At 35.7% G+C, this 27523-nt stretch overlaps 1 protein-coding gene and 1 long non-coding RNA gene across 5 annotated transcripts in view; one reads left to right on the top strand and one right to left on the bottom strand.

Moving 5' to 3' along the window:
• Positions 1–2290: 2290 nt before the first annotated feature.
• The window catches only part of LOC139352897 (uncharacterized), a 208582-nt gene continuing 183349 nt past the window's right edge, over positions 2291–27523 (top strand). For 3 of the 4 annotated variants that reach the window (XM_070995562.1, XM_070995569.1, XM_070995570.1), the window contains exon 1: positions 7757–8314. The gene's annotated coding sequence lies outside the window, so the exon portion shown is untranslated. Of the gene's footprint in view, positions 2373–7756; positions 8315–27523 lie in introns of those variants that run through there. The other variant, XM_070995563.1, reaches the window with a different exon arrangement.
• LOC139353234 (uncharacterized) lies at positions 17860–18849 on the bottom strand. The gene is made up of 3 exons (XR_011604404.1): positions 18746–18849; positions 18599–18688; positions 17860–18535 (listed from the first exon to the last, which is right to left on the bottom strand). It is a non-coding gene; the product is annotated as an uncharacterized lncRNA (long non-coding RNA).

Here is a 27523-nt window from a genome sequence, read left to right as displayed (position 1 = left end):
CTTTTTTTACGTGTTTATGTTATGTAACGCTATCCATTTTAAAATCAATATTCTTGAAAAAATTGACGAGATATTAGTCACAAATTTAGATACGTGGCATAAAGCTACATTCTTTTTATACCCACCGGCTATAAACATGCAGCTAGATGATTTATTAACTAATAGATAACTCGTATGCCGCATTTCTTGTAGAAGGTGGATCGTCACACCTTCATTTGCTAAAATCCATTATTGAAAATTGGGGAGAAATCAAGACTGAGTTAAAAAATAATGAGCATATTCAACTGTTGTTGGGTATAAATATAAACACCGCTTCAGCTTTACTAGAACTGTGCGAGAACTTCAAAATTATATTATATTATTATGTTATATATTATATTTATCCAAATTTTGCTTTTTTTACGTGTTTATGTTATGTAACGCTATCCATTTTAAAATCAATATTCTTGAAAAAATTGACGAGATATTAGTCACAAATTTAGATACGTGGCATAAAGCTACATTCTTTTTATACCCACCGGCTATAAACATGCAGCTAGATGATTTATTAACTAATAGATAACTCGTATGCCGCATTTCTTGTAGAAGGTGGATCGTCACACCTTCATTTGCTAAAATCCATTATTGAAAATTGGGGAGAAATCAAGACTGAGTTAAAAAATAATGAGCATATTCAACTGTTGTTGGGTATAAATATAAACACCGCTTCAGCTTTACTAGAACTGTGCGAGAACTTCAAAATTATATTATATTATTATGTTATATATTATATTTATCCAAATTTTGCTTTTTTTACGTGTTTATGTTATGTAACGCTATCCATTTTAAAATCAATATTCTTGAAAAAATTGACGAGATATTAGTCACAAATTTAGATACGTGGCATAAAGCTACATTCTTTTTATACCCACCGGCTATAAACATGCAGCTAGATGATTTATTAACTAATAGATAACTCGTATGCCGCATTTCTTGTAGAAGGTGGATCGTCACACCTTCATTTGCTAAAATCCATTATTGAAAATTGGGGAGAAATCAAGACTGAATTAAAAAATAATGAGCATATTCAACTGTTGTTGGGTATAAATATAAACACCGCTTCAGCTTTACTAGAACTGTGCGAGAACTTCAAAATTATATTATATTATTATGTTATATATTATATTTATCCAAATTTTGCTTTTTTTACGTGTTTATGTTATGTAACGCTATCCATTTTAAAAAGCAATATTCTTGAAAAAATTGACGAGATATGAGTCGCAAATTTAGATATGTGGCAGAAAGCTACATTCTTTTTATACCCACCGGCTATAAATATGCAGCTAGATGATTTATTAACTAACTAACTATTAAGAGTTCTGCGTTTCTCGCATAATATAGAACTCTTACGCCGCTTTTGTTGTAGAAGATGGATCTTCACACCTTCATTTGCTTCGACCTCGAATTTTCCTTTTGATGAAAGAGCTTGCGAAGAGAATCCTAACAATAACTAGATATTCCAAGCTTTGTCGTTGAATGAAAGCAACGATGCGTTTTTTTCAAATTTGATTAAGCCGTCTATAAAAAATCCAGAAACACCCGAAGAAGAACTTGATAAATAGTGTAAGGAATTAGTAGACATGGATGAAAATTTTAGTTTAATGGAATGGTGGCGAAATAATCAGGTCAAGTACCCTATGTTGTCAAAACTTGCAATCCAAATACTTTCAATCCCAGCTAGTAGTGCCGCGGGCGAACGATCAATTTGATTGGCTGGAAACATTATAATAGGAAAAAGAAATAGACTGCAGCCACGTTCAGTTGATACCTCGCTGTTTTTAAACTTTTACTATAAAAATTATAATTCAAAACTCGAATAAAAACCTCAAAAATATGTACATATTATTATCCTACAAAATAAATACGTACGTACATATGACATATGCATACATCAAATATTATTAAGAAGTCATACTTTTTCCTAGTCTTACATGAAGAACTGTTAATTTTAGTTTTATTGATTAGGTAATAAGTCTACCATTAAGAAATCATCATTTGTATGTTTTAGTTTAACTATGAAAAACTGATAGTTTTAATTTTGTTAATAAAAATTCATAAGTTAACAGATTTTTTAAAATCCGTACATTCAAGTCGAGTACTGCACGATCAATCCCTGCGCAACACAAATACAAATCAAAACATTCTGCTCTGTTCGGAACGACGCGCTCTTAGCTAAGATCGTTCTTTGTACTTGTTCACGAAACTTAAAATGATCGTTTTGATCGGGTATGCGTCATGAACGATCATATTTCGGCTGAGTGAAGTGAGTGAATTGAACGAAAATTTTTGCATGGTGATCCAGGTGATTCGATCATACCGGTTGCAGATCTCTGGTAAGTGCTGCCAACACTTAGCTTAAAAAACCGCACAGATCAGCAAAATGTTATTATTAAGGAAACTATATTAGTTTAATGGCCGAGTCAATAATTACGTCATCCTAGGTTGCTCCAAATTTGATACATATTTCCGACAAATTTACAACTGAATCTATTGAACTGTGTTGTGCTATATACACCCTTCAGTTCTGCAGAAGGCTCGGAGTGACCTTGTCAGACGTCAAGAAGCTTTTTTTTTTCTTGTGCCTAAAACTCTGTGCCGGGTGTTGACGTCAGCCGAGAAGTCGGTGCAGCGTAGAGGCGTAGAAAACTGTTGACAAAATCGGTGAGGCAACAAAGAGAGGCAAATATTCGGAGAATTCGCTCTCTTTCTTTGTCTTAAATTCTGCTTGCACTCTGCGCTCGCAAAGACAAATTTCGGCCGGTCCGTTATCCTTTTTTTTTTCGTCCCTCCGTTATGTCTAGCTAGTGACTAACATTTCGGAGAATACATTTTCGTAAAACCATAATATGGCTTTATAAAAGTAAATTTTCTGATCATATTAAAATTAAGTTAATTGAATTCACTTATAATGTTATGTTTACGTATTATATATTATTATTACAATATAATTTTTAAGTTTAGTTATAGTAATTTTGTCCGTTAAAATTTATTTATATATTTTAAACATTTTAATATTAAAATTTTTTAATAATTCGTATTGTATTTATTACTCAAGAAGTAAAAATTATATAGTCGGATGTTATTCGCTTTAGAAGGGGTATAGGGGCAGCGGCACGCGCCAACAGCGAAGAGAAAACAAAAGAAATCAAGTAAAGAAGAGACAGGAAGATTTGGTGCATTCTGTTTGAGTGATTGAAAGGGAAGCATCCATTTAAATTGTACGCAGCAGAGTTACTTTAATCGTTTCTTTAAGTTCAAGTAATAAAGTCAGGTATGTATGTGTTACATTAAGTTTAAGATGTTGTGCATTGATCTTAGTTTCAAGTACGTAAATTTTGAAGGTGTTTTATGAGGTCCGTTAGCCGAAAGTGGAAGATGAAATGTTTTGTGCCAATAAAATTCCCGCAAAGGGGTATACACAGCTCTAAAAGGTAAATATACAAATAAACAAGTAAAACGCATTATTTAAGCATATGCTCATACAGCTGCGGTCAAAATAATAGTAGTGCCCACAGAGGCTTTTTAGTAACCCCGAAAAATAACTCTAGAAATGTTTTTACAATTTTTTCTTTAATTTTCATTGAAACTTAACTAATAGTAGCTAATAATAATAAACAAAAACTAAGGATAATTCAAAGGATTTTTCCAAAAAAAATACTAATGTGAATTTTTACAAAAAATTGTTCGGTCAAAATAATAGTAGTGAAAAGTTTCAAAATTTTCACAGCCCAAAAAAAAACGTTTATAGGTTGAATTATGTACTGTATATAATTCATCTATGTTTATATTATATTTTAGTATCTTGTTGCATATCCTTTGTTTGCTATAACAGCTGCACAGCGCTTATGCATGGAATCAACCAAGTTTTGGCATCTCTTTACAGGAATAGAGCTCCAAGTCCTTTGTACAGCTTCCCAAAGTTGGAAGTTATTGCTTGGTTTTATTTCTGAGATTGCTCTTTTTACGTCACACCATAAATTCTCAATAGGATTGAGATCGGGTGACTGTGCGGTCCACTCCATGACATTTACTTGGTTGGCTGCGAACCAATCCCTAGCATGTTTACTTGAATGTTTTGGATCGTTATCCTGCTGGAACGTCCAAATAAGAGGCATGTCCTCGGAGGCATATGGGAGCATCACGTCGTTTAAAATATTGACGTGTACGTAACGGTCCATGATGGTTTTGACCCAATATATTGGCCCAACTCCATAGTGTGAAAAACTTGCCCAAATCATAATTGATGAACCACCATGCTTTACCGTTTTTAGCGTACACTTTGGAGAAAAAGCACTTAAGGGTGGTCGTCTAACAAACTGCCGAGAGCCTCGGCCTCCAAACAAAACTATTTTTGACTCATCCGACCACAAAATATTCCTCCACTTTTCCAAAGGCCAATTCAAGTGCTGCCTTGCGAACTTTAAACGTTTGGCGGCATGTTTTTTTGTGAGTAAGGGCACTTTTCTTGGACTTCTTGAAATGAGGTTATTATCTCTAAGCCGTCTTCTTACCGTTTCCAAACTTACATTTAAGTCACATGTTTTTTTCAGAGATGCAGCAGACGCGAAAGGCTCTATTCTTGCCTGTCTTCTTAAGCGATCCACTGATCTTTTGTCCAATAATTTGGGTCGACCACGCGTTTCATTTGCTATCTCATATTTAACAGCATTTGTAATCATTGTAGAAGAGCAGCCAATAATATTTTGCGTTTCGACATAAGTCTTTCCAGCAGAAATCAATTTTTTTAATCAGATCTCGCCTCTCGGCAGTACAGTGTTTCCCACGGCCCATGTAGCTAGAACTAATTTTAGAGAATAAATTCAAAAATGCTAGGTACTATTAAATAACATCTAAATGTATTGTTAAACAATACAAACCTTGTTAAAAATGGAGTAAATTAAATTATTCTTGATAATTTCTCTGGCACTACTATTATTTTGACTGAGTCAAGCACGCGGGTCATTGCAAATAAAGGCGAAAATAAATACAAAGAGGTATGAGAACCAAAATTAACTGCACATTCTTAGAGAGCAGATAATTACACTTACTTAATAGAAAAAATGAATTAGATTGGCGAAGAAATAGAGAAAATAATGATTAAAAAACTCTCTGAGCGAACGACACTACTATTATTTTGACCGCAACTGCATATATTTTCAGGAGCGTTGGCCTAGGACTCAGTGGACCTGGACAAATGTTTAAGAAAGGCGATGACCAATGCAAAAAACAAATTAACGAAGCATACAACTAGGCTTACTAACAATAGTTGTCCTTCAACAGAAAAGCTAAACAACACAATTTAATTAAAATGAAGTAAATAAAAATGAATGTATTTTATGTTCTATGTTTTCATAAGTTATAACTCATTGCAAATACTTTGAATTTCACAAGTGATTTCACGTGGGACGTGTCACTTGCAGGTAATTTCATAGGTGAAAACTCATTGGAAATATTTTGAATTTCACAAGTGATTTCACGCGGGAAGTGTCACCTGCAGGTGACAGGCCATAGGACAAATGACTATAAGGAACAAGTGAAATCACGAGTGACTTCGAAAAACTTCACTTGTGAAAAAGCGGACATCCCTTACAATTGTCTATGTTTACAATTTTTCTTACACATCTTGAAACTTGTGTCACTAAACGTACACCGTTAGCTAGTCAGAACTATCGAAAGATACCCAAAGGTCTATTGAATGTGGACATGAGTAAAATAGTTTGATATACAAAATAAATATAAATGTAGTTCGAAAAGGACTAAATGGCAGCACTGATGTGGGTGCAGACGGACTTTAGCGTTATAGGCGTTTGTGGGCGTTACAGAGGGACATGGCGAGATCGACTCGGCTAGTGATCCTAATCAAGAATATATATACTTTAAAGGTTTGGAAACGCTTCCTTCTACCTGTTACTTCCCGACGAATCTAATACACTCGTTTACTTTACGGGTATTGGGTACAATAAAACTCATAAAAATAATGGTGGTTCATTGACCAAAATCGAGCTCATTGGTGCTCTAGAGTTTTTGCAAGACTTATAAAAAAAAATCATTTTTTGTCAAGAAAATCTAAAATAATCTGTATATTCGGTCCCTGGTTGTGTACGTCCGGAAATAAGCGACACAAATATTATTTCAGTTTAACTTTGGTTTTGGGAAAAGAATAGTTTCTCTGTTATGACGTCGTAAAAAGTGGCTACAGTGACGTGAAGGAAATGTTCCAAGTGTTAACTCTTAAGATTTTTTTCGACCTGACACCTCCGTCTACTTTGAAAAAGGTAAAAAGGGATATAACAGTTGTGAATTAAAGCATAAGTCGGCAAAATTTGTTCAGAACAACTCAATATATATATAGTGACGTGTCTGCACTGCGATTTCTTAACAGCCACCAGTTCAAAGAACGAAACCGTTCACAAACAAACAGAATCGCCAATTTCGGCTTTGACTAAAAACGATACAGAAGCTTGAGATCCCGCAAAGCAAACAAACAAAGAAAATTTATTAAGTCCGAACGTCAACAATGACGTAATTCCATAAACGTAAAAATCCAATAAGATCTAAAAATCTAATAGGACCGAATTATGTAAACATAAACAAAGAAGTGGCGTTCGCATCATACACTTGCGATTGCGTCACCTAATGCACTAACAGTAAATTCTAAAACGCAAACCGAGGTTTCATTCTAACCAATTCTGTAACAATTGGTCTTTTTCCAACGTTCTAATAAAGAATAACCACCGAATATAAAAAAATCTTCTGATTTTTTATTCGGGCGCAGAACGACTCATGTAAATATATATATATGAACCGAAACATTTTTCTTCACAAAAATATGATCCATAGAAAACATTGTTAAATTCTTTTTAACTACCAGGAACTACAATCATTGGTCTTGGTGTGTTTTAAAACAAAATTAGTTATAAACAAGTTAAATCTGACAAAGAGCATGTTTTTAAAAATGTTGTTTGCAATATAAAAGCTAATCAAACACTAAGCGATAATTTACGATCTATATCGCAAAAACAAAACACTTTTGTTCATTCTCTTCCTAGAAATTAACATTATTTTACCGTAATGTTATTGCCACAGCAAATTATATTAATTGATGAGCTCGGGAAAAATTGTCTAAACATAAAAACTCGTGAGATCCTGAGATCTTTCAAAATTCGTAAAAGTTTAGTAACTGTGACTAAAAAAAATAATTTTGATGATTTTGAGTGGATAAAAATAATTATTACCCTCTACGTTTGAAGCTAAACAATCTACTTTTTTTTAGGAAACTCAATCAGTTTCATTTAAGCTTTTTTGCAGAAAGTCCTTGCAGAGAAGCTAGCTCCTAAAGCACAAATGTAGCGGAACTCTTCTGTCGTCTGAAATACAAATAGAGGACGTTAGAGAAGTAACACACTAGTGCTTTTTTAAAGCTTCCTCGAAATCAGTGTGGTTCTCTTAAAAGCTCAAAAATCAACTTAACTTTTCTACCACTCTGGAAAGCATTCGTTGTGCTGCCAACGAGTAAAGTGCCGTTAGTCAGTCCAGCTTCTTACGGTTCTCTTTGGAAGAGCTCATATTTAGTGTCCGGCTGCTCTCTGCTCTCTCTTTTCGGAGAGCAGTCTTGCATCTCCCTTTTCTACTTTTCTACGACACTTACGCTGAGGCTATCTCCCTTTTTTACTGACACTTACGGTGGCTTACGTTTTGCTGACACTTACGGGCCAGCAGCCAGAGCAAAAGGTTCTGGGCAAACTTAAGCTGAGAAATTGTGTCGAGCATTCAAGCGATTTATCCGGTTTTAGATGAAAAGCATTGAACATTTAAATCACGGTTATCTACTGATTTTACAAAACCACGATTAATAATCATCCTCAAAAGTTAATTGACCAGCAAAATCGCATTAATTGCTAAAACGCATAGCAAAAATTTAACAGTGTGGTGAATAAATAAAGCGTTTAAGAGCAATAAATGCTTTTGATTAAAAACATAAAATGGTTATCAGGCTTAGTAAAATGAAGCCAAGCTTTGGTGTCAACAACACTTTAATTGAAACACATAATAACATAATATAACAATATTCTTTTAGAAACAGTGATGGCTTAAGATTTATTACTATCAATTTAAGTGTAGACCAAAAAACCTATTTATTTGCCAAGGATAAAAATAAAAATATTGAGCGAAAATCGGATACTGATACTACTACCAAGGGATTTTAAAATCGCGCTATACCACCAACTGTGAATAATAAAAACATATTTTTACGGGCATAAATCAATCTTAAAAGGTAATTAGTTATTCTTAAAAAATCAATTTATTAAAATGCAGTGAAAATCAGACAATTGATTTTTTTACTAATATATCGGTCAGGGTATTCGGATACTGGTACAACCAATAGATTTAAAATTCGTAGTAATCAACCAACTGTAAATGGCAGTAAACCGATTTAATACACATGGTCAAGTATTAAATTGGATTTGGATAATAACCAATCTTAATAGGTACTAAGTTATTCTTTGTGTAGTTAAATCAGCAATACAATTTGCTCAAGACTTTCTTTCTTATTAAAAGCGAAAGAATGTCTAATTAAATTAAAGACACATTAAAATAAAAAAAATAAAAATCACGTTAGCATTTTAAAAAAGCTTTTAACCAGAAAAATATTTTAGCGGAAGGGTGTTTCTGCGCAGTGGTGCTTGCACTTATTGTTTCCAAGAGCACAGCGTTCACACTGAAAGACGGCGAACAGCCAGGAAAGGTCTATATGCCAAACAGTGACGCCACGAGAATATCCACAAGTTTGGACGTTTTAAGAACTTATAACATCTTCCTCGCATACAGTTCTTTGACTATTTCAATTTTTTAAGCAACACTTTTGGGAGATGAATTCGCCTTTAAATCGAATTTTTTTTTTAATTGCCAGGTCTTGTCAAGAAGGTCTTAAGCTGGAACTTGGCCATTTCTTTAAAAAAAGCATAGCAATATGGCTTTCCACGACAAGATCATTAGAGAGAAAATTTGAAAGTGTATTTATTTAGTAGATCGCTTAAAGCGTTGTCGTTACAAGAAACGAGGTCAGAACTTTTGTATGTTGAAGGGGCGCGTCTCTAATTAAATTCGTTATTCGTAGAGTAAAAGGGTATAATACATTCGTCTGAAAGTGTGTAACAAGAAAAGGGAAGCGTTTCCGACAACGTAAAGTATATATATTTATTTAATACCCATCTACATGCCAAAAATTATTGAAATCGGACCATTCATTAAAAAGTTATAACCAAGTAACAGTCAATACTTTTCTTATTCAATTGATATTTGTTATCCACTGTTATGCAGAAAATCAGCTGTTTTCACTAATACACCGCAAAGCCGCTATGGCTAGGTAGCGCTCTCCGATTCCTGAGATTCATGCGCAGCGCAAGCCGCCCACAAACTTCAAAAAATCGTAAATATGATTGCTGATATCTCGGAAACTATTAAAGATAGAGAATTGGATTTTAGATTTAGATTCCGTAGCCTTGTACACAGCCACGCCTACTCTTACCGCCTATGCCTATGGCGCCCACAAATTTCATGGTAGAATACAAATTTAACTGAAATGTATTGGTCTCGTCAATACCTATCGATTGACCCAAAAAAAGTTTGCCTCCAACGCCTTTAACGTTTAAATCTGTCTGTTGCCCACATAACCCTATATTGAGATCGCGGGTAGGTGGCGCATTACAATCTCGTTTGGCTGATACTCGATAGTCTAGATACTCGACAATATCGTTCTTCCTTCTTCAAAAATGTGTTAGGGCACTTTCTTTGCTTTTGTCCATACCTACATAAACTTGGAAGTGCAATCGGTGTAAGAGATATTGCAAATATAAATAAAATTTGTGTTCTAAGTTTAAGTCGATATAATAAGAGCCAAACGCGATCTAAGCCAGAGAAACGTAAATGGGCTTCGGCTTCTTTTCTGTGCTTTCCGCACGTGAAGTTATTGTGGTTACATTTCAAAACCCAAAACATTTTTCACAGAATAATTTGGTGTTCTTTTAATTCAAAACTGTCTTCTTTCGTTCTAAAATTTATAATCTTCTGCAAACCTGAGGAGTTATTTGCTCTGAACTAAGTTCTAGGTTTTGACGCTCTATAACTTATAATCGCGAATTTTCTCGATAATGTGTAATACGTCGAAAGATGAGGAATCTCAAGTGTTTGCAAGTTCTGAGAGTGTTTTACAAATCGACTATCTAGTTTTTGAAAAAATACCGAAAAACCTGAACCTAAAATTTAACTTAGCTATAATTTTGCAGGGATTTAAGTAGGAACAATTATGACATACAACTATCTAATGACATATAAATTTGAATTTTAGCCAATTCTATCTTTTATCCCGCTAAACTAGCGATTTTTTCAAAAACTTGTAGAACAAATGTTTTTGAGCTCAATCGCATCAAATAATAACACATCTTAACGAGGTAAAAATCTAGTAACGATCGCACCTTCAACAAACAAAAGTTCTGCAATCAATTTTTGTGACGAAAATCTATAATACGATCTACGAAATAAATACACTTTCTAAATTTTTTTGATTCGATAAGCTTTATCAAAATCAGCTAAACACAGGCATATTGAATTGGAGCGTGCCGATATATACCAGTTACTCAGCACTCAAAAAGGAGGCGATAGAGATATATAAGTAGCAAAGCGCCTGTTCCCAAGAACTATTTTTGGCACTTAGTTGAATACTGATAACCAACACAAAATCTCAAAAATGTGGGTGCTAAAAGTGTCTTAGCGTTATGGGCGTTAGAGAGCGCGTGACACCCTATTTCCTCTGCGCAAGAACCTCAAGAGTTTACAAGCCAAATACTAACTTTCTAGCTCTAATAGTTTCCGAGATCTCAGCGTTCAACCGGACGGACAGACAGTCGGACAAACGGACATGGCTAGATCGACTCGGCTAGTGATCCTGATCAAGAATATATATACTCGTACTTTATGGGGTCGGAAACGATTCCTTCTACCTGTTACATACCTTCAGACGAATAAGATCCCGTCTGGTTCCGACTTATATACTACCTGAAAAGAAGACTTTTGGGAAACTTTTAGCCCGATAGCTTTAAAACTGAGAGACTAGTTTGCGTAGAAACGGACGGACAGACGGACATGGCTAGATCGACTCGTCTAGTGATGCTGATCAAGAATATATAAAGTATATATATATATGGGGTCGGAAACGTCTCTTTCCCTGCGTTGCAAACTTCTGACTGAAATTATAATACCCTCTGCAAGAGTATAAATATGGGTGCTAAATGGTTTTAGCGATATGGGCGTTTGTGGGCGTTCGAGTGGACGTGGCACCCTGGGGAAACAAACTTCTAGCTTTTATAGTTTCCGACATCTCAGCGTTCATACGGACGGACAGGCAGGCGGCCAGTCGGGCTGGTTGGACATGGCTACTTCGACTCGGCTAATGATCCTGACATTTCCTTGTACCCTTTTACTCTACGAGTAATGGGAAAAAATAAACTGTAATGCACCCTTATTGTCCAGAAATATGGGTTTTTTCGAGAACATGTGTATAAGCAATAGGTTTGCATTTTGGGGCTGTATCAACCTGTTCTCATATGCGTCGTTCTTTTACAATTTAAACGGAATTCACCAAAAATAATTTTTCACATTTTTGATTTGCCTGAAACTTTTTTTACGTATACTATTTGGCAAACAAGCAATAAACTGTATCAGGATTTAACTAACAAATAAATGTTTTGTAGTTTGAGTTTTGTTATAGTTTAAGAAACATAAAATATTAAAAAGTAACCTCTGTTTAACAACTATTTCTCCATCTGTAGCAATTGACTTATTTTCTTTTATATTTATTTCTCTAAAACCATTTTTTTCCAAAATTTTTAAAATTCAATTATTAAATAACATTAAAAAAACCTTTAATAATGTGGGCGCAAGAAAGGTTTTAGCGTTATGGACGTTTATGGGCGTTAAAGTTGGCGTTAAAGTGGACGTGCACTCCAATAAAACAAATTTGCTCTGCGCAGGAATGCCAAGAATGCTTAACCCAACATTCTAGCTTTTATAGGTTTTATCTCAGCGTTCGTACGGACAGACGGATATGGCTATATCGACTGGGCTTGTGATCCTGATCAAGAATATGTATATAATAAATCTTTAGCGGGATCGACTTGTCGAGTGATGCTGCTCAAAAATACAAATAGGGTCGAAAACGTATTATTCACTGCGTTACAATCTTCTGACTGAAATCACTGCCTGCAAGGAAATAATAATTTGAATGTCTAACCGTTACCCTATTGGGTTTTAGTCCTTACTGTAATAATTATGTAGTTGTAGCAAACGACTAGAAAGATGTTTTGTCGATGTAACAAAATGTTGGAACTCAGAAGGGTATTACAATGATGACTAGTCTAACGAACTATTCGACTTGTGTTTGTATTATAGCGAGTGCAAAGCGCAATATATTTAAAATCACACAGTGTCTTAAAGATGGACAGCAACCAACTACTAGCGAAGGTAAATATTAAACTGTAATACAGCACAGACAAGAACCCAAACATTTTGGAACTCGAAACAGTTATACAAAACGAACAAAGGCACAGCTGAATCGAACAATTTTCATATCCATCAGTCTAAAGCATGGACTGCAACCAAGAAATGTAATAACTTCAAATAAACTGTACTACAGGACCAACAAAAACCAAGGGATACGGTCTGTCATTCGAATTATAAACAACAAACCCTGCAAAGCTAATGTCGGCTTCATACAAAAGCGAATAAAAAATACTTTTTTTTTTGAGGAAAAGATCATAGCAGGCACAAAATCCTAATAAAACTTGTAAACAGAACAAGAGAACACGCACCTACCCTATAGCGCCACCTAGCCTAAAGCTATCCTTAAGCTCGGGTATCGGTTGGAGATTAGATCCTAATCCCCACACTTAGGCCACATTAGGCCCCTTGTGATACCACATGATCTCTGGTTAGATCCTTTTTCCTGGGAAAACCCAGATAAAACGCAATCAGATCAATATATATATATGTAGAAGGAACTTCAGTTACATAACTTCAAAATTGACTTTAGTCTTTTCAATTCATTAGATACGTTAAATATAGTTCTTAAAGTATTAAAACATTAAATAAATCAAATTTGAAATGTAAAATAGTTTTCATTGTCTCTCCATTGTTGTGGTTTAGTTTAGTCATCTTTGTGTAGACCCATTTTTCTTTTTAATTCCATAATTCATAAATAATGGTTTCGTGAAAATGTCCGCCAGCTGATTTTCTGTAGGAATACACTCGATGGAAGTAACATTATTCTCAATTTGTTCTCTAGAAAAATGATACTTAATATCTTTATGCTTTGACCTCTTATGACAGGAGGGTTTACTGGCTATGCTTATACAACCCTGGTTATCTTCGAATATTTTTATTGGACCATCAAATTCAATATTAATGCTTTCTAAAAGGGACTTAATCCATAATGCTTCCCTGACAGCTTCAAACAAGGCCATATACTCTGCTTCTGTGGATGAAGCTGCTACTGAATTCTGTCTCTTTGTATTACAACAAATTTTAAATTTTAAAAATGTAACCAGTTGTACTTTTTCTGTCATTCTGATTTCCAAGCCAATCTGAGTCTACATAGCCAACAAATATATTGTCATAATTTAAATTTTTCTTAAAAATGAGCTTCATATTAATTAATATTTCCTTTGAGATATTTAAAAACCCTTTTTAAACATTTCCATAGTTCTATATTATTTTTATTAGTATATCTGCTTAGGATATTGATGGCAGTAGTTATATCCGGTCGTGTACAAAGCATTATGTACATTAAACTACCAATTAAATTACGACAAGGAGCATCGTAAAATTGGTCTGAATTTAACATTTCATAATCTAGCTTACTTGGAAGTGGAGTATTTACAGATTTGCAATCTTCCATATTAAACTAACTTGTAAATGTATCTGATCTTGATCTTCTATTTTCATTCCAATAAAGTATCGTATTTCACCCAAGTCAGACATTCTAAATTTTGTCATTAGGTATTGTTTAAAATTGGCTAATCCTTTTATGTCGGATGTTGCTATAACTAAGTCATATAGTAAAACATACATATTTTTCTTGATATCGTCTTTGTCTTTTAGATATATACAACGATCAACAGATGAATTTTTAAATCCGTATTCCTTTATTGCATGCTCAAATACTTCAAACCAGCATCTAGGTGCTTGTTTGAGCCCATAAGTTGATATGTTTAATTTACATACATTTTCAAAATTGCAAACAATTCCTTGAGGAACTTTCATGTATATTTCCTCCTTCAACGTACCATTAAGAAAGGCAGTTTTAATATCCATGTGATGTATTTTAAAATTATATTGGTTTGCGATGGATAAAACAAAACGGAAACTGGAAATTCTAGCAACCGGAGCGAACGTTTCATCGTAATCTATTTGATTTTTTTTGTTTAAACCCGCGTTTAACTAATCTGGCTTTATACCTAACTGGATTTCCCATTTCATCATGCCTTAAAGTAAATACCCACTTCTTATTTTCAGGCTTTTTAACAATAGTCCAGGTGTTATTTAGTTTATGAGCAGAAAGCTCGACCTTAATAGCTTCTTCCCATAAAGACCTATCTTCTCTACTTTGTACTTCATCAAATGAACAAGGGACTTCATTAAAAACCGTGTGAGCATTCATTATAAAATTATTTAAATTTATTTCATCTTTATTACGCTTGGTTTATTTTTTAATCTATCGCTTCTTTTTGTTGCATCATTATTTACTTTAGCGATTTCATGTGCTGACATTTTTTTAGGTCGCTTAACTTCCTTACTCTCATTCAGGAAACTATCTTTATTACTATCCTTACTTTCGTTCAGGATTTCTTGTTCAAAACATTCCATATCCTCATTCTGGATATTTTCATTTTCAGAATCCTTACTTTCATTCAGGATCTCTTGTTCATAACATTCCATACTCTCATTCTGGAAATTTTCATTTTTAGAATCCTTACTCTCATTCAGGATCTCTTGTTCACAACATTCCATACTCTCATTCTGGACAATATATTCAACACATTCATTAATTTCATTCAGGGGGTTACTTTCCTTACTCTCTTTCGGGAATATATTATTTTTGTCGTCCCTTCTATCATTTAGGGATTTCTTTTTTAGCAACTCTAGAGTTAACCATATGTGTCTCATCTACTACTACTTCTCTGGCAACTATGAATTTCTCATTTTCAGTAAAGCCATTCGTTCGTACCCAACAAATATGGTTTTAAACGATTTTTCATCAAATTTACGTTTTCTTTTTTTGTTATGTACACACACAGTCGAACCAAATAATTATACCCGTTACTCGTAGAGTAAAAGGGTATACTAGATTCGTCGGAAAGTATGTAACAGGCAGAAGGAAGCGTTTCCGACCCCATAAAGTATATATATTCTTGATCAGGATCACTAGCCGAGTCGATCTAGCCATGTCCGTCTGTCCGTCTGTCCGTCTGTCCGGATGAACGCTGAGATCTCGGAAACTATGGGAGCTAGGCTATTGAGATTTGGCGTGCAGATTCCTGAGCTTCCTACGCAGCGCAAGTTTGTTTCAGTAGACTGCCACGCCCACTCTAACGCCCACAAACCGCCCAAAACTGTGGCTCCTACAGTTTTCATGCTAGATAGAAAATTTTAACTGAAATGTAATGTTCTCATCAATACCTATCGATTGACCCAAAAAAAAGTTTGCCACGCCCACTTTAACGCCCACAAACCGCAAAACCCTGTGACGCCCACAATTTTCATGCTAGATAAAAATTTTTAACTGAAATGTATTGAAATTTGCCACGCCCACTCTAACGCCCATAACGCTTAAATCTGTATACCGCCGGTAGGTGGCGCATTTTAATCTCGCTTTGCTGCTTGCATATCTCCATTTAGCTGAGTAACGGGTATCTGATAGTCGAGGTACTCGACTATAGCGTTCTCCCTTGTTTTAAATATGTCTATGTAAAGATTAACAACTTTAAGATTAAAATGGGCTTCACTTTTTGAGACAAAATCTTTAAACATGCTATGCACATCCGACTTATGTTTTATTAGGTAAGTGACACAATAATGAGTAAATTGATCCACCAAAATTACATAGTAATTTTTATCATCAATAGTTGTTGGTGTTATCGGACCACAGACATTAGAATGAATAACAAAAAAAGGTCTATTTATATGCTCTTTATTTTTAAATTGTTCAAATCGCAATCTGGCTTGTTTTCCATTCAAACAAGCTTCGCAAATATTTTCGGTAGGATTAAGGAAACTATTATCACTAAATAAATTCTTTCTTTTTATTTCTAACATTTTTGCTTTACTTATACGCCCCAGTCTCTCATGCCATAATTTATATAAATCTTTATTTTTTGTATCTACTTTATATGCTTTAAATTCAATAAGCTTAAGGCCTTAGTTGCTATAGCTTTAATCATTAAGCTAATCGCGGATTTATAATTTTCGTTTAGCTGTTAATAATAATAATAATAATAACTGGAACATTGTACGCACCTGAGTTTTCAGCAATAGTTCTTCCACTTTTCGTCAATTTCACGCCCTTTTCGTCAAACATGACAGTAACTCCAGCCACTTGTAGCCTTTTTACGGAAATCAGATTTTCTGCAATTCATTTCCAAGCGGACGACCCCACGCTTTGTTACAAAATATACTCCCCATGCTTGGCTACAGCAATCATTATGGGAGTTTCCAGGTCAGCATAGTCCACAAATAATGACTTATCGTTTAGAACGATAAATTCAAGAACAAAATTCAAGTTCCCGTTTAAATTATTATTATTTTGATTCACACTCTCAAGCATGAATGCGAAGCCTGGCTTGGTTGTTGCAGTATGCACTTGTTTAATATTTTCATTATTTATTTGTTTTTTATAACCGTAACAATATATGGTTTTTGAGTATTATTATTTCTGTTATAATTTTTAACATAAAATTTATATTTGTTATTGTTTTTAAAATTTGCTTTATAGTTATTGTTAAAATTATTTTTAGCCTCAGCCTGCATAACTTTTTTACTTGTATCGTTATTAGCATTTTAAATTTTTTTTCATGGTCTAGTAAGCGATTCTTGACAAAAGCTAGCGTTATATTTTCCTCTGAAAGTGTCTCTATCACCCCGTCATAAGATGCTGGCAATGTAAGCAGCAAGTGCGAAATTCTGTCCATTTCGTCTAATTTACAACCCGACGCCAACAGTTCGCCAACCAGTTAATCAAAAACAAAAAAACGAGTAACTAATGCCATTTCACTCTTAAGCTTTAGCGACAACAACCGTTTGCGTACAGATAACTGTGAAGCAAGACTTTTCCGGTGATACACGGAATCTAGACTTCTGAGAACTTCGCGAGCTGTGTTGTTGCTTGTTGCGAAACTCAAGAGGGAGTCACTCAAATGTTCTATCAGTGTACTTTTAGCACTCCTCTCTGCCTTAATCCAATTTTCATCCAAGTCGTCAGAAATTTCACTATCAATCACTTTCAATATATCTTGTTCAGCAAGAAGTGCTCTAATTCTAAGTTTCCATACAGAATATTTCTCGCCGAGAAACGTTTTAATGTTTCGCTTTGACTTGTCCATTTTGTACATACATATGTACGTGTTATGCTAATTCTTAGAAATAAAATAAAAATTTGTATGCACTTTTAATTTCTTAACGAACGTGGCCTGGGCCCATAACCTGTTGAAATATACCACTCAACTGTTCAGTCCTTTATCAGTTTAAATAAGAACACCAATATTAGATGGATATGTTTTATGATCGTTGTTTTAATTATTAATTTATATTTTTTGTTTTCTGCACACAACCAGCCACTTGTACACGAGGATCAGAAAGAGAAGAATAAACAGAAAGTGTGCCCGAATATTCAAAAGTACCCTTCAGTTCCAAAAAAAAAAGTTTCACTTGTGAATCACCTTGTGAATCCCGTGGGACATGTCCTCTTGCACAAGTGAAGAACAAGTGACGCTCCATATAGAAAATTGTATGGGATGTCCGCATTTTCACAAGTGAAAATTCAAATGAAAATTTTTCGAAGTCCCACGTGATTTCACTTGTTCCTTATACTCATTTTTCGTATGGCCTGTCACGTGCCGGTGACACGTCCAAAGTGAAATCACTTGTGAAAATCAAATTTTTTCCATGAGTTTTCACTTATGAAATCACTTGCAAGTGACACGTCCCAAGTGAAATCACTTGTGAAAATCAGAATTTTTCCCATGAGTTTTTACTTATAGAATTTAAAATACATAAATTTGTATATACTTTTAAATATATTTTAATTAAATAATGTTATTTAGGTTTTCTGTTAAGGGACAATTATTGTTAGTAAGCCTAATTTTATGTTACGTTAATTTGCTTTTTACATTGGTCATCGCCTTCCTTAAACCTTTGTCCGGGTCCTCCGAATCCTTGGCCAACGCTCCTGATAAAAAATTATGGTCATATGCTTAAAAAATGCGTTTTATTTGTTTATTTGCATATTTACCTATTAGAGCTGTGTTTCACCCTTTGCAGGATTTTTATTGGCGCAAAACATTTCATCATCAACTTTCGGCTAACGGAACCCATTGAATACCTTAATACTTTAAACTAAGATCAAGGCACAACATCTTCAACTTAATGTAACACTTACCTGACTTTATTATTTTCACTTTAAAAAACGAAAGAAGTAAATCTGCTGCGCACAATTTAAATGGCTTGCTTCCCTTTCAATAACTCAAACAGAATGAATGATTTCTCTTGTTTTCTCTTCGTAGTAGGCGCGTGCCACTGCACCTATACCCTTTCTAAAGCGAAAAATATCCGACTACATAACTTTGACTTTTTTTAGTAAAAAATATAAAAAGGAATTCTTCAACAATGGTACTATTAAAATGTTTTAAATATTTCAATAAATTTTAACGAACTAACTTTCTATAACTTAACTAAAAAATTATATTGTAATATTAATGTATAATACGTAACCATAACATTAAAAGTAAATTCAATTTACTTAACTTTACTATAATCAAATAATTTACTTTTATAAAACAATATTACTTGTTTTTTTTCGATATACAATAATGCTCCTAAAATATTAGGGCACTCACATGTCGCTGCGCCACGAAAATTTTTCCGCCGAAACATTAGTCGCTAGCCGGACAAAACGGAGAGACTCAAAAGAAATAACGGACCTGCCGAAATTTGTCTCTGAGAGCGCCGAGTGCAGGCAGATTATAAGACAAAGAAAGAGAGGGAAGCTCCGAATATCTGCCTCTCTTTGTTGCACGATCGTTTTCGTAGGCAGTCTTCTACACTGCGCCGACTTCTCTGCTGACGTCAACAGCGGCACAGCGTTTTAGGCACAAAAAAAAACAAAAAAGCTTTTTGCCTTGAGCCATGTCACCGCGTCCCTAATGCAGAACTGAAGGGTAGGAATATCTATAATGTTAATTTTTGTAATGTACATAACAGTAGGGATGGCGTATAAACTGTTATGTTCAACAGATAGTTAAAGGTAATATTTGATAATACGGATTGTGTTGAAGTAAATATATAGTTCTCATGGTACCAGTAATACTGCCAGTGGTGGACAAAGTGGTGATTGCACCTGTCAACTTGATGACCCAAGATATAGTAATGCTATGCCAATCAGTCCAAAACGCGGTAAGGGACGACCAAAGAAAGTCGAATACCTCGATTATTAGATACCCGTTACTCAGCTAAATGGAAATGGCGATATGCAAGCAGCAAAGCCAGATTGAAATGCGCCACCTACCAGCGATCTCAATATATGGTTATGTGGGCGGTAAACAGATTTAAGCATTATTGGGCGTTAGAGTGGGCGTGGCAAATTGACTTGAAAGTCAATCGATAGGTATTAACGAGACTAATACATTTCAGTTAAAATTTTTTCCTAGCGTGAAAATTGTGGGCGGCACAGGCTTGGGCGGTTTGTGGCCGTTAGAGTGGGTGTGGAATATTCGCGTAACAAACTTGCGCTGCAATTCTCTATCTTTGATAGTTTCCGAGATATCCGCGTTCATATTTACGATTTTTTGAAGTTTGTGGGCGTTAAAGTGGGCGTGCAAACATTTTTTTGGGTCAATCGATAGGTGTGGATTAGAACAATAAATTTCAGTTAAAATTTGTATTCTAGCATTAAAACTGTAGGAGACACAGTTCTTGGGCGGTTTGTGGGCGTTAGAGTGGGCGTGGCACCTTGCTGTAACAAACTTGCGTTAGAAGCTCAGGAATCGGAATGCCAAATCCCAATAGCCTAGCTATAATAGTTTCCGAGATCTCAGCGTTTATCCGGACGGACAGACAGTCTAATAGACGGACAAGCGGACATGGCTAGATCGAAAAATACAAATAGGGTCGAAAACGTATTATTCACTGCATTGCAATCTTCTGACTGAAATCACTGTTTGCAAGGGAATAGTAATTTGAATGTCTAACCGTTACCCTATTGGGCTTTAGTCCTTACTGTAATAATTATGTAGTTATAGCAAACGATTAGAAAGATGTTTTGTCGATGTAACAAAATGTTGGAACTCAGAAGGGTATTACAATGATGACTAGTCTAACGAACTATTCGACTTGTGTTTGTATTATAGCGAGTGCAAAGCGCAATATATTTAAAATCACACAGTGTCTTAAAGATTCAAATATTCAACTGTAATACAGCACAGACAAGAACCCAAACATTTTGGGACTCGAAACAGTTATACAAAACGAACAAAGGCACAGCTGAATCGAACAATTTTCATATCCATCAGTCTAAAGCATGGACTGCAACCAAGAAATGTAATAACTTCAAATAAACTGTACTACAGGACCAACAAAAACCAAGGGATACGGTCTGACATTCGAATTATAAACAACAAACCCTGCGAAGCTAATGTCGGCTTCATACAAAAGCGAATAAAAAATACTTTTTCTTTGAGGAAAAGATCAGACACAAAATCCTAAAAAAACTTGTAAACAGACCCAAAAAAAAAGATCATAGAAACTAAACTATTCGTACATTAAAACTTAACTATTGAGATTGAGTGTCAAAAATATCTTGATAAGATGCGTATTAACCTTATGACTCCGACAATATTAAACTGAAACTTTCAAAGTTATCAAAGTTAAACTAACGAGTATACAATTTATACTCACTCAGTGTACGTGTACTAAAATTGATGCTGAGAGTTTATTTTTTTTACTATTTAGTATAAACGCTTGGTCTTGGTTTTATTTATTTATTTATTGTACTCTGTTGCCAAAAGTTTAAAACTTAAGGTACAGGGAGGAATCGGCCATAGTTGCTGAGACTTTCGGCCGGACTAAATTGTAATTACATGTTTACTTAATAACTAGAAATTTACATATGAATGGGAAGAGAAGGTGATTAACAATTTAAATGAGTTGAAGTAGGTTAGCTGATTTGAGAAAGTTGAGGATTTGCTGAAGGTTTTCATATGAAGGGTTAATTAAGAGATCAGATAGTTATACCCGTTACTCGTAGAGTAAAAGGGTATACTAGATTCGTCGGAAAGTATGTAACAAGCAGAAGGAAGCGTTTCCGACCCCATAAAGTATATATATTCTTGATCAGGATCACTAGCCGAGTCGATCTAGCCATGTCCGTCTGTCTGTCCGGATGAACGCTGAGATCTCGGAAACTATGGGAGCTAGGCTATTGAGATTTGGCGTGCAGATTCCTGAGCTTCTTACGCAGCGCAAGTTTGTTTCAGTAAAGTGCCACGCCCACTCTAACGCCCACAAACCGCCCAAAACTGTGGCTCCTACAGTTTTGATGCTAGAATAAAAATTTTAACTGAAATGTTCTCATCAATACCTATCGATTGACCCAAAAAAAAGTTGGCCACGCCCACCTTAACGCCCATAAACCGCCCACAAACTTCAAAAAATCGTAAATATGAACGTGGATAGCTCGGAAACTATCAAGGATAGAGAATTGGGATTTCAGGTTTAGATTCCGTAGCCTTATACGCAGCGCAAGTTTATTACGCGAATATGCCACGCCCACTCTAACGCCCACAAACCGCGAAAACCTGTGACGCCCACAATTTTTATGCTAGATACAAAAATTTTAACTGAAATGTATTGGTCTCGTCAATACCTATCGATTGGTCCAAAAAATTTGCCACGCCCACTCTAACGCCCATAACGCTTAAATCTGTATACCGCCGGTAGGTGGCGCATTTTAATCTCGCTTTGATACTTGCATATCTCTATTTAGCTGAGTAATGGGTATCTGATAGTCGAGGTACTCGACTAAAGCGTTCTTCCTTGTTTTATATTCGAGTTGCTAGGTCTATGTGTTTGAAATGCGGCGCAGTCGTTAAGAATATGTGAGATCGAGATGGCGTCTGTGGTGCAGAATCGGCAATGGCTGTTTATTGTCTTAGTCGAAGCCTGATGATTTTAGTAATTTCTTTCCTTGGCAAGCTGCAAAGTTGTGCGTTTTTGGCGTATTCGTTGATGCTTATCATCTCTGGGTTAATGGCTTGGTACCAAGGAGATGCTTTCTGTTGTAGGTTTGTATTATTTTTAAGTATATTCGTTTTTAACAGTTTGTTAATGTCCGTGCGGTTTAGATTTGGGATGGAAATAAGGGGTGATCTTGTTGCTTCTTTCGCTGCTGTGTCGGCGCATTCATTTCCTTTGATCTCAATGCGACTAGGGACCCATAGCAACATGATTTTTGGGGCGAGTTTTATGATTAAGTCCCGGATCGATGTAGTGTAAAATGACATGTTGTTACAATTAAGGACAGCTTCCAAGGTTGATAGTGAATCGGAGCAAATGCAGATTTTACCTCTTTTCTTCTCGGCTAATCTAACAGCTTCCAGAAGCGATTGCCTCTGCTGTGTAAACTGAGGAGTAGGTTGGTAGGACAGTTTGCTTGACAATTTCTTCTTCTGTGGTGACTGCTAGACCTATAATTTCTTTGTTTTTGGAGCCATCGGTATACAGGAAGGAAAATTTCTTCTTTAAAAGGTTGTCTTTGATGTCCAGGAACTTTTTAAGGTAAACATGTTTGTTGGTAGTCGATTTTTTGGCACAGCTTAATTGTATGTCTACTAAGCTTTCGTCCATAAGCCAGGGTGGTTTTATTGATTTGGTCTTCTGAGGAGCTTGGGTTGGGATATCAAGGTGTTGGCAGCTATTAATGCTTTGGTTGATGGTAGAGTTTCTGTATTTTTTATTTTTGTTTTTGGAGATCCGATGTATGATTTGGTTGAGCGGGGTGTCTTTGGCCTGAAGGATAGTGTGGATTGACTTTGCTTTTAGGTATTCGGTTCTATTTTCTATTGATTGGATGTTTGCTTCAAGGTAGAGGTTATTTGTTGGCGTAGAGCAAAAGGCTCCTAATGATGTTCGTAGTGCGGAATTTAGTAGAGTTCTGATTGGTTTTATAGTAGATTTCTTTGACGTGCCGTATATAGAAAGGGCGTAATCTATCTTGGAAATGCATAGGCTTTTTACGATTTCGATTAAGGTATGTGGGTGGCTATTCTATTTTCCGCTGGATAAGCATTTTATTATGTTTAGGGACTTGTCTATTGATTTTTGTAGTTTCTTAATGTGGGGCTTAAATTTATGTCTGTGGTCAAAATGTAGTCCTAATAACGACAGTTCCGTAACCGTTTTGATGGTCGTATCTTGTGTTGATACCTGGCATGAGCAGGCTCTCTTCCTGCATATATGAATGTGCTTGCATTTTGAAACAGAGAGCATTGCTCCTGATTTTTGGCACCAAGCGTTAATTTCGTTAAATAGATTGTTCAAGTTGATCGACACATTTTTGTCTCGTTTTAAATTGATAAATATGTTAGTCATCGGCGTATACTGTGTGGGAAAGGTTTTTGTGATTGTCTATAATATCGGAGAGGCTGTTGAATGCGATAAGAAAAAGTATAACCGAGAGTGGGGATCCTTGCGGTATGCCGTTGTGTAATGGTTGTACCGTTGAAGTGGTATTGTTGGTTCTAACTCGGATTTTCCTATTAGACATAAAATGTGACACGTAGGTGGTTATAATTGGACCACAGCCCCATGCCGAGAGTTGGTTAATGATTGTGTGTAGCCCTATTTTTTCTAAGGCTTTGGCAAAGTCTAGGGATATGATTGAGAGGTGTCTCTTTTCGTTGAGGGCTCTGTTGATAAGAGCGTCTGCGTAAAGCAGACAGTCCATAGCAGATTTCCCTTTTTTAAATCCGAGTTGTCGGCTATTTAGTAGTTTGTTGGATGTTGCAATGTTATCTAGCGTTTTTGACAAGCAGGGATTGAGGGAAATAGGTCTGTAGGATTCTGTTAAAGTTTTGTCCGTACCTGGTTTGAGTATTGGGATATTTATGCTAGATTTGTAGGTTTGAGGAATGTGATACTTTAGGATGCTATTAAAGAAATTTATGATTCTCATTTTGACCGGGTTTGCGACGTGTTGGATCATTGGATAATTTATTTTCTCCTGTCCTGGTGTTTGACCTTTTAGGATGTTTAGGGCGGTAGAGAATTCTAGAAAGTTTATATCTTGTTCCATAAATAGTGCTGTTCTGTGTGTGGTGTTTCCTTTGTTAAGTGTGAGTAATTTTTGTTTTTCTTCGATGAAGCTTGTGGAAAATTGTGTGTCCTCTGAGCGAAGAGACCAAAATTTTGCAAATGTGTCGGCAATTTGTTCCGGGCAAGTAAGGAGATTGTTACTATGGTTGTCTTTAATATCATGGATATTTGTGGCATTGTGGAGTCCGCAGAGCTTTCTTATTTTGTTCCAAATTGTTTCCGGCTTGGATTGTGGCGTGCTTTTGGATGTGAGCTCTAAGAGGCTGTCTGCTTTTCTCGATCGTATATCTCTTCTGTATTGGGCGTTCAGTTTTTTGTAGTTAATTAGATTATTTGTCGACATATCTCTATTGAAGGTCCTCCAGGCCTTGATTTTTTCCCTTTTTAAATTTTCCAGTTTTTTATTCCACCAGGGGACATTGTGGTGCGATCTTGGAGGTTTTGTATGCGGAATACTTTGGTATGCACTTTGAAGAATAATTTTGTTTATATTACTTGCTTCTTGGTTTATATTTGTTGACGTTGGGATGGAATTACTAAGGATGTTTGTGAGAGTTTCAAATTTGTTCCAATCTGCGTTTTTTGTCACAAAGCGTTGACTGAAGTTGTCTTTCTTTCTTCTGCTGCTTGGAAACATGTCGATAGTAATTGGGAAGTGGTCACTCCCTTGGAGAGAGTCGCTGATCTTGAAGTCACAATAAATTCTGAGGTCGGGTGAACAAAATGCTAAGTCGATGTGTGTGAGTGATCTATGGGTCGAGAAGTGAGTTGGTTTAGAATGATGAAGCCCTTGTTCAGGATGAATTTGCCTAGTATTCGTCCCCTACGGTTAGTTGTGGGAGAACCCCAGTAACTATTCCAGCTGTTAAAGTCTCCTGTAAATAATGTTGGAGAGTTTCCTATATGGACTATTGATTCCAGGTCTGCTTCGGTAAATTTTCTGTTCGGTGGGCTGTAGGAAGAAACGATATTGAGTTTTTTGAAAGACTTAATTTCCAGTGCAATGGTGTCGAATGAGTTTTGAAGTGGAATTATGGTGTGTTCTATTGATTTGTGTATCAAAATTGCTGCACCGCCATCTGGACTGTGCGAGGATGTGTAGTGAAATTCAAAGTTAACTGGGATGGGTAAGTTTTGGTAGTAAGTGATGTGGGTCTCCTGGAGGGAAACGATTTTGGCTTTTCTTTTTGTTGTGTGATCCTGATTGGCGTCTTGTATTTCGGAACCAGATGACATGGGTTCATCTGGTTCAAAATTGGACGCGTTCGGGAGGGTAAACTCATCAGATTCGTAGCTTACCGTTTTGCGCTGCATAGGTGTTATTGTAGTTTTTGGTGGTTGCATTTGGTTAGATTGAGAGGAGGAAGCTTTGGCTGCTGAGGAGTACAGGGAGCCATCGTGGTGGCGGTTTTTGTAGATGGACCAGGCTGTCCTGTTGTCTACTTTATTTAAGGTCCAAATCGCTTGAACTTCCTTGTGTGACAAGAAAACTGGGCAGTTTCTGTCGCGGGCGTGGTGATCAGTGAGTGGTAGTTTTTTCTCCGTGCAGTTGATGCAGTTGGATTTGTTTGAGCATATTATACCTTGATCTGTGTTTTCATGAGCTGCAAGGCCACAGTTTGAGCAGATTGCTGAATTTTTGCAGAACTTTGCGGTATGTCCCATTCGCGAGCAGGTGATGCAGCGCATTGGAGGAGGAATGTGTGGGCGGACCTGGACTCTTTCGTATCCAATGTATATATGTTCTGGGAGATTGGTTAGTTTAAATGTTAGTTTAATTAGACCTGTTTCATTTCTTTCAGTTTTTTGTGTTATTTGGCCAGGGGTATATTTGTAAATTTTTTCAACTTCATCAACCTTTTGAGATCTAAGGTTCTCTAATATAATTTGCTCGTCAATTCCTCGTAGATCGTTTGAGTAAATAACTCCTTTAGTGCAATTAAGGCTTCGGTGTTCTGTTATTTTAATTGGGATAGTGATGTAGGGAGTATTTGAAGGTAGACTGAAGAGATTTTTTATTTTTTCGGCTTGTAATAGGTTATTGGTTAGAATTAGAAGTTTTCCGTCTTTGGTTTTTTTTACAACTTGTGTCTTCTCCTTGGATTGTGTTGTCTATTGTTTTTTTGATGATGAATGGTGAGACTTCAGCTAGAGACTTGGAGTCGTCATCTGTCCTAGTCGCTATTAGGAATACTCCGTCTGGCGGGTGCCTTCTCCAGATGTCCGGAGGGTCGGGCATGATGATGTCAACAAACCTTAAGGCTTCTTTAAAGCTGCCAAAATTGTTAGTTGCGTTGATCGGGAAGTAGATAAGCGGGGGCAATCTTTGCGTTTGTTTTGATTATGCGTTGGGATGCTGCGGTACTTTAATGATACGCGGAAGAACACGTCCGATGGCTTAGGCTGTCGAGAGTGAACTAAAACGATTGCATTTGATATGAAAATATGATCTGTTGGGGCCGTTGGGGATAAATGCACAAGTTCATTAGTCTATTTGTATTCGCTGAGAGTTTAACATTTTTTTTATTCAAACTTTTTATTAATGTCCTGAAAATTTAAGATTATGTTAAACACCTTAACTTAAGAATCTTTAGTTCTACCGATTTTGGAAAAACTCGCTATCTTGGCGGGAAAACAGCTATAAATATCTAAATTTTGGAAACCCGTAGCTTGTGAATTTATAAAGCTACACAGAGAAAAAACGGAACAATACCCGTTTGAAATTGTCTCCTCAATTTTCACTTATAACCGTTTACAAATCAAATTGATACGAATTCATATCAACATGATACGGATTCATATCAACATTTTAATTGATATGATTTGCAGCATTTTAATATAAACTCGTATT

Source organism: Drosophila suzukii, chromosome 3 (assembly GCF_043229965.1).
Source record: "Drosophila suzukii chromosome 3, CBGP_Dsuzu_IsoJpt1.0, whole genome shotgun sequence".
NCBI lineage: Eukaryota > Metazoa > Arthropoda > Insecta > Diptera > Drosophilidae > Drosophila > Drosophila suzukii.
Note: the sequence above shows the minus strand (reverse complement) of the source record. Positions and strands in the feature narration are given on the sequence as shown.